Source organism: Mastomys coucha, unplaced genomic scaffold (genome assembly GCF_008632895.1).
Source record: "Mastomys coucha isolate ucsf_1 unplaced genomic scaffold, UCSF_Mcou_1 pScaffold17, whole genome shotgun sequence".
Lineage (NCBI taxonomy): Eukaryota > Metazoa > Chordata > Mammalia > Rodentia > Muridae > Mastomys > Mastomys coucha.
In genome coordinates, this window is record NW_022196899.1 from 37997966 (window position 1) to 38009839 (window position 11874).

Sequence of the window (11874 nt, forward strand, 5' to 3'; positions counted from 1 at the left end):
AGCCAGAGCTATACAGAGAAACTCTGTCTTGGAAAAAAAAATGGAAAAAAACAGAGGTAGAATTTTAATATACAAAATCGTAAAGGAACTTGAGATTCCATTGCATGTTGAATTTTATTTAATAAATAATGCAGTATTGTTATATTTATCATTTTTATTTATTTATATTTAATCTATTGGTCATGTAACTTATTTTATGTATTTTCCCATATATGTACATACATGTTTTGAAGATAACAAAGATATATTTATTTGATAATGCTAACAAAAATTAAACTGAGTGATTTCTTATACCCTTTATCTAAATGTGGATCTCAATGGCATTGTGTGTCCGAATTTCTCCATGTGAAAGTTAAATAATGTCTGAAGTCATGAGCCTTACCTTTAATACTGTGGGCTTAAGGAGCAATAAGAATTACTAATTTAAAGGCGAAACACCGTAATATTTAGGCCTAAGTGTTATAAAGTATAAATTCAGGGTATGGAAATATTTATCTTATCTATGACTATATGGTAAATATTTGAATAGTATTAAAATTATTTTAGTTTTATTTTATATAATTAGTCTATATTGAACATATTTGTGTCATTTTGATGTCTATATAATTTGTAGATTCATTTCAATAAAAATGACTTAGTAGTTGCTAATGAATTATAAAATGTTAATTAGAAGGCATGAGCATTCAATCTACCCATTTTTCCTTTAACAAAATCTTATAATTCACAGTACAATAATTTCTATTTTGTAATTTTGCACTTTGTCATTAACACACTTTCATTATTTCCATAAATAAAACTAAACAACTTGTTAGCTATTTGTTTGTGTGCTTCAGTGACTTCACCAAACATTTGAAAAGCAAATAGATTGCTCATAAAAACTATTGTTTTAATTATATTTATTGATTATAGTGTCTTTACATTTTTATTATGTTTAAACAATAGTAAATTTAGGTCTATAAATTGATTAATGGATTATAATCTTAATCATGAAATACAGTTATCCACAGCTGCCTAAGTAATGTGTTCTGTTACAAATTACCTCAATTACAGTTGTCAAAAACATTACTTTCTCCACTTAACAGGAGCACGAGCTTGCCAAGAAGTCTTTTTATCATTTACCAGTACATCTGTTGGATATGTAGCTTCCAATTTAAATGAATCACATGACAAGATACAAGTTCAGAATATGTAATATCTCTACAATAATATTACTAATTGAAACTAAGTATAGTTTCAAATATTCTTTCACTTTTAATTGTAATACACACTAGAACTTAATGATACATAAATACATTATTTTGCTCTCATAAAATTTGAATTGAACAGTAACTGAACACATAAAATAACTTATCATTTTAATTTGTGAAGTTAATGAAACTCCAATATTGAGAATATATGTTAAATACTTTTACAGAACTAAAGCATCTGTCATTTTCATTGTGACCTACTGCTTTGCAAATATTTTTATATTGCTAAATGTATATTATTAAAATTTTCTTATATTTTGTTAAAATTACTCTATTTAATAAAGTTATCTGGGTTTTATATTACTTTTATTTTAAAAACATATTGACTTTTTCCTCTAGAAGCAACAAATCAGGAACAGGACATACATCAGTTAATTTTCAATTTTCATTTCCATGTATATATTTGCATACAAACATATACATAAATTGAATTTTAAAGATGCAGAATGTTTGAAAATCCACTTATAATTTTAATAGAATTTATGATTTTTCAAATATTTTATAATATAGTTTTGACATGACCCCACAATATAGTTGTATTTTACATACCAATCACTCACAGAAAATGGACTATAACTCAATCATTTTTTAAATTAGAGATTTATTTGGATAAAAGTAAAAATCTAATGTCACCACAACATTAGAAACAGGCACTCAAAAGAAAGTGTGTTACCAATTAATAGAGATTTTTAATCAAAATATGGAATTACTATTTTACTATTTTATTACTTTCAAGAATAAGAGTTGTAAACAAGTTTCAATTAGAGGTCTCCTGGTATAGTGAACTTTATGAGAGCAGTCTCCCATAACCTCATGTTTAAACACTACATTTCCATTTGGTGGTATCGTTTAGAGGAGATAAGAGATATAAAATTATTTGTTCTTGGAGCCATGGAGGAGGAGCAATTCACAGAGAGCTGGGGTGGCATGTCTGTGACTTTGCTCCACTTCCTGTCATCACTCTCTTAGATTCCCATGTGTGAATAAACATATCAGCAGCCCTTTTCCTCTTTCTACCTCTAGCCTTACCTTGACCTTTGCCCTACCTTCTCTGCTTTCATAAACTGATTACTCAGGATCCACAAAGCAAAGTAAAGCCTTTCCACCTCTAGGTTGCTTTTGGTCATGGTATTTTATGACAATATCATTTAAGATATGCATCTCTGAAAGGGGAGGAGCCTTTAGAACATGGCTTCCCATAAGTTCTGTATCACAACCCACTCAAACATCAGTCATTGACAACTCTTGCCTCAAGCAAACTGTGTAAAGGCTAGCCTCATTGTAATGTATGACCCTTTCAAACCAATATTTGAATATGAATTAAATTATAAATCTTCCATTTTAATTTAAAATTTTTGGTATTACTGTTTTAATTTTTATCAACTATTTTCATGCTTCAATGCTTCCTTTTTGTAGAAGAAAAAATTGTAAAATTTATTGAAACATTTTAAAATAACATTTCTGACAATCTTTGTCTTCTGATTCCTAGTTCTTCTAAGCCCTATTTTTTTTTTTTACATTTCTTTGTTAAAAACACACACTCGGGTACTCACATGCACACACATACATGCATACATGTGTCCACACACACCTTTGTAGTCATTGTCTCTACTTTGCTCTGAACCGATATTTCAGTAGTGACACTTTAACTGTGAATACTAATTGTCTACTCACTTAAAAGATGCTGAAAAATTAGGGGAAATATTAATTTTAGATAAGTAATTGTTAATTTTCTAAGGTTCTGAATTACATGATGTCATTTTTACAGTAAAGAATCCCTTCATTAGTTTTTAATAGGCAAACCAACATTACAGATATTCAGAGTACTTTCTGAAAAAAATATTTTAATCTCTTCAATTTTAATGTCCTACAGTTAGAGTAGACATTCTGTGAAAACAAAAATTAAATGTTAATACACCAAACACATTTATTCTAATTTTGGAAACTAATGATAAAAATTTGTAAAATACAATACAGTTAACATAATAATTATCAAATATGAAGTAATTAAATTAAATGTCAGAAATGGTAGTTATTAAGATAGATGAGTAGAGAAACAAAGGTATTTCATATTAAATATCTAACACATGTTACATTTACAGATTTGCATCTTCCCAGATACCGATGCTCTCTCCATTAAACAAAATCTTTTCCTACTTATGATAGTCAAATTTAGGTAAAAAATCGGACATTTAATGTGTGTAGGGAGCACTAAGCTAGATTTGGCCACTAAACAATAAATGGACATGTTCTGAAGAGTTACTTATACATGCAAATGCCAACAGTTTTCATATGAAATGGCAGATTCATGGGCTCCAGGAATGAAAAGGGCATTGAGGAGCACATATTATTCTATCTGCTGCACAAAAAGTTTAGAATGACCAAAATAATGTAATTTTCAGTTTCCCTTCTGAAGTCTCACTTTTGCCCTTTGTATCATGAGTTTCATTCCTTGTTTTCCTAAATAATCCTAACATTCTCTTATGAGGTCCAATTCCTTTAGAAGTTACAATCTAAGGGGGCTGCTAGAGGGGTGAGGCAGGAATGGGTGAGGGAGTTGGGGAGCACCCTCTTATAAGCAAAGGGGAGGGGGATTGGGTTGGAGGTTCGTGGAGAGGAGACCGGAAAGAGGGATAAAATTTAAAATGTAAACAAAATATTTAATAGAAGAAGGAGGAGGAAATAGAGGAGGAGGAGTTACAGTCTTTAGAAGTCTTAGAAGGGGGATCAAACTACCCATGGGAAGAGATAGAGAGACAAAGTGTGGAGCAGAAACAGAAGCAAAGACCATCTAGAGACTGCCCCACCTGAGGATCCATTTGATATATAATCATCAAACCCAGAGACTATTGTGGATGCCAACAAGTGCTTGCTGACAGGTGCCTGATATAGCTGTCTCCTGAGAGGCTCTGCCAATGCCTAACAAATACAGATATGGATGCTATCAGCCAACCATTGCACTGAGCACAAGGTCCCCAGTGGAGGAACTAGAAAAAGGACCAAAGGAGCTGAAGAAGTATGCAGTCCCATTAGAGGAACAACAATATGAATCAACCAGTACCCTCAGAGCTCCTAGGGACTAAACCACTGACCAAAGAGTACTGCTTCAGCTGTATACCTAGCAGCAGAGGATGGCCTTGTCAGTCATCAATGGAAGGAGAGGCCCTTGGTCCTGAGAAGATCCAATGTCCCAGTGTAGGGGAATGACAGGGCAGGGAAGCAGGAGTGGGTGGGTTGGTGAGCAAGGTAAAAGGGGGATGGGATAGGGGCTTTTCAGAGGAGAAACCTGGAAAAGTGGATAACATTTGAAATGTAAATAAAAAAAAACCTAAGGGGGAAAAAAGAAGGGATAAATATATGCTGGAAACATTAGATTTACTGTGTTGTACTTGATGTGTGTCTTTACTCTGAATTTGCAAACTACTAAGAATCTGAAAGAGTTCAGAAAACAATAGTAAGAACATATAAGATAAAGAAATTAAAATTATTTCAATATAAAATTTCAATGTGTTATTGTTAAAATATAAGGAGTTAATGTCCTTCTGGCTAAAAATGTAACAAAGTAAAAGACTATGGTGGTTTGACTATACTTGACTCATGGGAAGTGGCATTATTTGGAGATTTGACCTGGTTTGGAGTAGGTTTAGCCTTGTTGGAGGTAGTTCACCATTGTGGAGATGCGTTTTGATGTTCTGCCCAATGTGGAAGGGACCACCCTGCTGGCGGCATGCAGAAGAGCTGGTCTCTTCCTAGTTACCTTTCAGTAGAGATATAGAAATCTTGCTACTCCAGAACCATGCTGCCAACACATAGCCATGCTTCCTGTCATGATGATAATGGATTCAACCTCTGAAAGTGTTAGCCAGGCCCAATTAAATAGTCTCCTTTATATCATTTTTAAGAGTTGCCTGGATCATGATGCCCCTTCACAGCAATGGGAACCATAACTAAGACAAAAAGGTAGGAAAGAAAAGATAGACCCGTGTTTACATTTCTATTAGCAATTTCACATTTAATCTAAAAAAAAAATCAAAGAAGAAGGGAGACAATGATTTTACCTTTTAACTTGCTTCTTCAGTCAAAATGGTTAGTTTTCCATCCATGTACTCTATTCAAAATATCTTATCCAAAAAGGAAAGCAAAGTTTAAACACGAAAATGTTTCAACATTTAAAAGTATACCCAGCAGAATCACTGTTCCCTTATTTTTTCTTTTTGCTGTACAATACAAAACAGAAGGTGTCATTCAAAGTGATATTCAAAATGATGTAAATTGAATCCAATTGAATAGCAACAATACCAGCAAAAGCCTTTTATAGCTGCAGACCTTGGACTTCTTCCCAAGGCATGTTTCTTATTTGTTCTAAGATTCTAAAAAGCCTTAGAAAAGGTTTAGTAAAGAGGTTGTTCTCATTAGATGAAGCACAAGTTACTTTATAGGCTCACATCTGTGGAAAGAAGCATAATGTGTTTAAGAACTTGTTTTCGTAAACTTTTCTTAGTCTTGTGTATGAAAATAAAACTATTTTTATCATTCATAACACTTGGCATCTACTTTTGCACTTTATAAAAAAACTGAGGCTTTTGATTAACAAAAATGTATTCTTAATCATAATCTTTACAGTGATGGTGATTAAAAACTATCTTGATACAATTGAGCTTTAGAGAGAAAACCTGTGAATTTCCCTTAGAAAACAAGACATATCAATTAAAACTAAACACATTAACTCTTAGATCACATAATTCAAATGGCGCCTCTTTCAAAGTTTCAAACTCTAGTCATAAGAATTTACTTGCCCTCTCAGGAAATTTTTGAAATTTAATTTATCTGTTTTTTTCTGGATTATGATATTTCTAATAGCTTTCTACACTGAAATATTTTTTTAATTTTTTATTAATCTTTTATTTATTTATTTATTTATTTATTTATTTATTTTAAACTCCAGATTTTATTTCCCTCTCCATCCACCCTCTGACTTTTCCATATCTTATACCTCCTCTACACTCTAGTCTCCATGAGGATGTCCCCATTCCCCACCTCAACCCAACCATACCTCTAAACTCCCTGGGGCCTCCAAACTCTTGAGGGTTAGGTGCATCTTCTCTGGATTGGACCCAGACCCAGCAGTCTTCTGCTGTATGTGTATTGGAGGACATGTATCAGTTGGTGTATGCTGCCTGGTTGGTGCTCAGTGTCTGAGAGATCTCAGGGTCCAGGTTAGTTGAGACTGCTGGTCCTCCTACAGGATCACCCTTCTCCTCAGCTTCTTCCAGCTTTTCCCTAATTTAACCACAGGGCTCAGCAGCTTCTGTCCATTGGTTGGGTGCAAACATCTGCATCTGACTCTTTCAACTGTTTCTTTTGAAGGGCTGTCTTGATAAGCTCTTTTCTGTGAGTGCTCCATAGCCTCAATAATAGTGTGAGGCCTTGGGATCTCCCCTTGAGCTGGAATACTTTAAATTATACTAACTAGAAGAACCTAATCAATTACAATGTGACATGATTAACCTGGCAGTGGTGGCACATGTGTTTAATTCCAGCACTAGGGAGGCAGAGGCAGGCAGATTTCTAAGTTCGAGACCAGCCTGGTCTACAGAGTGAATTCCAGGACATAGAAAAACCCTGTCTCAGAAAAACAAACAAACAAAAAATGTATTACGTTACTAGATTTAATGTGAGTTTGGCTGAAGAAGAAATTTTGCTAATCTTTAGTTCTATTGCAATCTGAAATACTGTATAACAATCTAAAACTTATTTATTTTTTTCTATAAAATTACATTCTAAACCAATAGGCAATATGAAGTGGGAACAGATGTGATCTGTTTGATGTATAAAATAATAAAGTGCTATATAATAGCCCAACCATATTAACTTACAGATGAAATAAGGACAGAAAATTCATAGATGCAACAAAACAGACAAATATGATATTCTGATTACTAGATGACACAGAAAGAGAGTGAAGTCTGTAGTTAGCACCACACAAAGTATGTTCAACAATAAAGTAATTTAAAAAAATCATGGGGGAGACAAATATCCCAAACAAGAATTCATACACTGAAAGTAAGTTGAATTTTGTTTGTTTGTTTGTATGCATACACATGTTTGTGTGGGTTTGCATGCAGTTGTATGTATACCTTGCATGAAGTGAGTGCATGTTCATTTGAACAAGAAACTGACTTCTATTATTTTACTCAGTTTATTTAAAAGTTTTTAATTGAAACAGGATCTCTCTCAGTGACCACGGAGCTCAGTGATTCAACAGGGCACCCTCTCCAGCCATTTGTCCACATGTGCAAGGTTCCTGATTTATACAAAATGTCCAGATTCCAAACACACATCCTCATTCCTATACTGTAAGAACTTTATAGTCTGAGCCATCTCCTCCCAAAGCATATCTCTATCTCTTTGCTTTGGGTTTATCTACATTATTACTTTTTATAATTTTCCTCATATTTTCAAAATTATCATTTTAGTAGTGTTTTCCTTGGAATCAATGTTCTAAGCCCAGTATCTTTATATCTAAAACTATAGCATTGAGATTGATATATAGAACACATGCAGTGTTGCTCTTTCTTCACTTAAAAAATGATTCTCCATCTATTTACCTGCAAATTCTATAATTTACTTTGAAACATCTGAGTAGTATTGCATTATGTAAATGTTTTATGTTTTTGTTATATATTCATCAGCTTGTGGACATCCAGGTTATTTCCCATTACTGGCTATTGTGAATAACACTGTAATGACATGGATGAGCAATTATTTCTTTACTAAGAAGAAAAGTCAATTGGATATACAACCAAAAGTGATGCAACTGGATTTTGTGTCACATATATTTTCAGTTTTTGTTTGTTTGTTTAATTGAAAACTAGATTTTTTTTGTCATGCAATGTGTATTCTGGTTATGGTTTTCTTCCCCAAGCTCCTCCATGATCCTACCCACCTCACATCTGATCTGAAGCCACCTTCACTCCCAATCTTTCTCCTTAAAAAACAAAGAGGCATTCACATATTCATACACATAGGAATCACATAAAAACTCAAAGCAGGAAGTCATGTTATATACACAAAATATAATATTTGTATATATGTATATGTGTATGTATGTAAATATATATGTATGTGTGCATATTATATACATATTATACACATAAACACAACATAACTATATATACATATATAGTTATGGTTGAGAGACTTCTGGGTTGCTTCCAGATCCTGGATTTAATTAATTAACTACTTAATTAATTAATTATTTTTGGAGTTTGATTCTTTGTTCGATATTAGTTCAGGTACCAGTTCTGCAATCTCCTCTCTCTATAGGCCATAGTGAGCAGGTTTCTTCAGAAGAACCTGTGGAGTTGAGACCACTGAGCCCCATGGTCAGAAGCAGAACTGGAAAGACTCAGATACATGCTGCTTCCATGCTTCTGGGCTGGGCAACAGGGAGGGGAGGCCCATGACGTGCCAGATCTCTCCATTAGATACCTTGGAGGTTTGGTACAGCAGCGGTACACCAGCCTCTGCCAGGAGGCCGACTATAGTGGGCAGCACTACAGGGTTGGAGAGTTGAGCCCAGAACATGAGCAGGGACTGGCCCCTGCGTAGTGGCACCTCTGGCCTGAAGAACACTCCATTGAGCACCTGCAACATTGGTGTGGTGCCCTGGACCAAGCCCACAACTTGGTAGGGGGAACCTGCCAGGGCCACAGTCAGGCGGCATTCCCCACTGTCCTGCTCCCCTGGAACCCCAGAACAGTGGGAGGTGGTGACATTGAGACCAGAATCTTTCACCAGGAGCTTAGAGTTCACCAAGTTCACCTCTGTCTGCTTTGATGCTTCTCTCAGAAGGCCGATAATGACTACAGGGCTCAGGCAAGTCCCAGCATATATTAGAAATGCACCTTGTGTAACCAATTGGATGGTCCCTTTAGGGGAGCCAGCCCAGGCATTAGTGTGTCCAATGTTTCTGCCAGACCAATCCAAGGTTTAGTGTGTGGAGAAAAGGAATTGATAAGGGACTGGGCATTTACAACCCCTCTTTAAGATTTCTTCTTCACAATGTCCATCAACTAGACTGTGATTTCCTTTCCACAGTGGCTCTGGACCTTCATGGTGCTAGCAGCCCAGGTGGAGACCGCTGACTACGTCTTGTGGTCCACTAAGGCCCGGAGCCAATGATGGCTTTTCTGTAAACACATCCAGTACAGCCCCAGCACACTGACCAGACTGCAAGGCACGGAGAAGGCACCTTTATCCACAATGCCTCCTTGAGCACAGTTCACCACTCGTGAAGTTTTCTTGCACTGGGCAAGGTGCTGTCATTCAGCAAGCCTGTGGTGGAGGATGGGAGTGGGATAGTAACAATTATGAAATCATAGAGAGGCCAGATCTCCTCTAGCAGCAGCTGCTGAAGACCATAGGAAGCTGTGAATTCAGAAGAAATGATGGAGTCATAGCCTACAGTCTTCATTCCAGAGATGAAGGCATATTTTAATGAAAAAACCACCACCACCACCACCACCACCACCACCACCAACAACAACAACAACAAACTGGGGAGAAAAAGCCCACATAATCATCTTGTTAGATGTTGAAAGTGCCTTTCACAAAATCAAGAAGCCTTTGATTAGTCATGTAGAGATTAGGAGTAAAACATGATATCGCCTTTCCTTGTTTCCCCTCCCCCCCCAAAAAAAAAGAAAAAAGAAAGAAAATAAAAAAAGAAAGAAAGAAAACCCTGTTCCCTCCCCCCTCCTGCTCACCAACCTACCTTCTCTTGCTTTCTGGCCCTGGCATTCCCCTTCACTGGGTCATAGAACCTTCACAGGACCAAAGGCCTCTCCTTCCATTGATGACCGACTTGGCCATCCTCTATTATACATATGCTGCTGGAGCCATGAGTCACACCTTGTGTACTCTTTCGTTGTTGGTTTAGTCCTTGGGAGCTCTGAGGGTACTATTTAGTTCATATTGTTGTTCATCCTAAGGGGCTTCAAACCCTTCAGCTTCATGAGTCTTTTCTCTACCTCCTTCATTGGGGACCCTGTGCTCAGTTCAATGGATGGCTGTGAGCCTCTACTTCTGTATTAGTTGGGTACTGTCAGAGCCTTTCTTAAAAACAATTAATTTATGAAATACTTAGGGAAATAAATTGATCTGGAGAATATCATCCTGAGTAAGGTAAGCCAATCACAAAAGAACACACATGGTATGCACTCTCTGATAAGTGGATATTAGCCCAGAATCTCGAAATACCCAAAATACAATCCACAAACCACAAGAAACTCTAGAAGAAGGAAGACCAAGGTGTGGATACTTCATTCCTTCTAAAAAGGAGGAACAAAATACCCATGGAAGGAGTTGCAGAGACAAACTATGGAGCAGAGACTGAAGGAAGGACAATATAGAGATTGCTACACCTGGAAATCCTTCCCATAGTCAATCATCAAATTCAGACACTATTGTGGTTGCCAGCAAGCGCTGGCTGACTGGAGCCCATTTGCCATCTTTCATCAAAGCTGTTGCCTGTGTAATCTGCCTGGCCAGGCACATGGTCATCCCACAGGTGAGTTCCACAGCACTAAGGTTGTTTCCGTTGGGGGTATTCATGACTAGGATGCCTCCAGATCCACATTGACCACTCCTGTACCAGCCCTGACCACCCCCTGGAGCTTCTCTGCTGCGTTGATCACATCAGCAGTGACCTTAGTAGCTTACAGGAGGGTAAGGCCTTCATAGTCTGGCAGCTACTAGGCTATCAGCTCCTCCTTGCTCAAGTTCTGCTTTTCCACCTTCTCCAGCCCTCCATCTTGTAGATCTCTAGGCAACAGGGATCTGCGCAGATTTGCAAAGGCCATTGCTGAAGCCAAGCCTTGGAATCAGTGTCTCTAGGTGTGCAGAAGAAACTAAGGCTGCTATGAACACAGTGGCTTACAAGTGACTGGCCAAACTCGAGATCTATCCAATGAGTATACACAAAACCTTGACACTATTATTGATGCTATGTTGTGCTTACAGACAGAAGCCTTTACTGATGCTGTATTGTGCTTATAGACAGGAACTTCTTATGGCTGTCATCTGAGCGTCTCTACTAGCAGGTGACTGAGACAGATGCAGATACTTACAGCCAAGCATTGGACTGAGGTCAATAACCCCTATGGAAGAGTTAGGGGAAGGCTTGAAGGAGCTGAATGGAATGGCAACCCCATAAGAAGACCAACAGCATCAACTAACCCTGACCACTCAGAAATCCCACAGACTAAGCCACCAACCAAAAAGTATAAATGGGCTGTAGCAAGGTCCCTGGCACATATGTAGCAGAGGACTGCCTTGTCTGGCCTCTGTGGGAGAGGATGTGCTTAATCCTGTAGAGACTTGAAGCCCCAGGCAAGATGAATGCCAGGCATGGGGCACTCTCTCAAAGTTGAAGAAGAGGGGAGATCAGGAGAAGAACTCTGCAATGCAGAACCAGGAGGGGGAGTAATATTAGAAATGTAAATAAATAAATAAATAAATACAACAACAACAATGGATTGTTCATTCTGAGTGGGATCAAATAAAAATGTCAAAGAAAATTTCATTTATATTTTCTTTTTTTTCTTTTCTTGATGACTAAGTGTGT

General features: G+C 36.8%; 1 pseudogene; it reads right to left on the reverse strand.

Annotated features, from left to right (window-relative positions):
* Positions 1 to 8633: 8633 nt before the first annotated feature.
* Positions 8634 to 11110, reverse strand: LOC116094689 (annotated as a pseudogene).
* Positions 11111 to 11874: the final 764 nt, after the last annotated feature.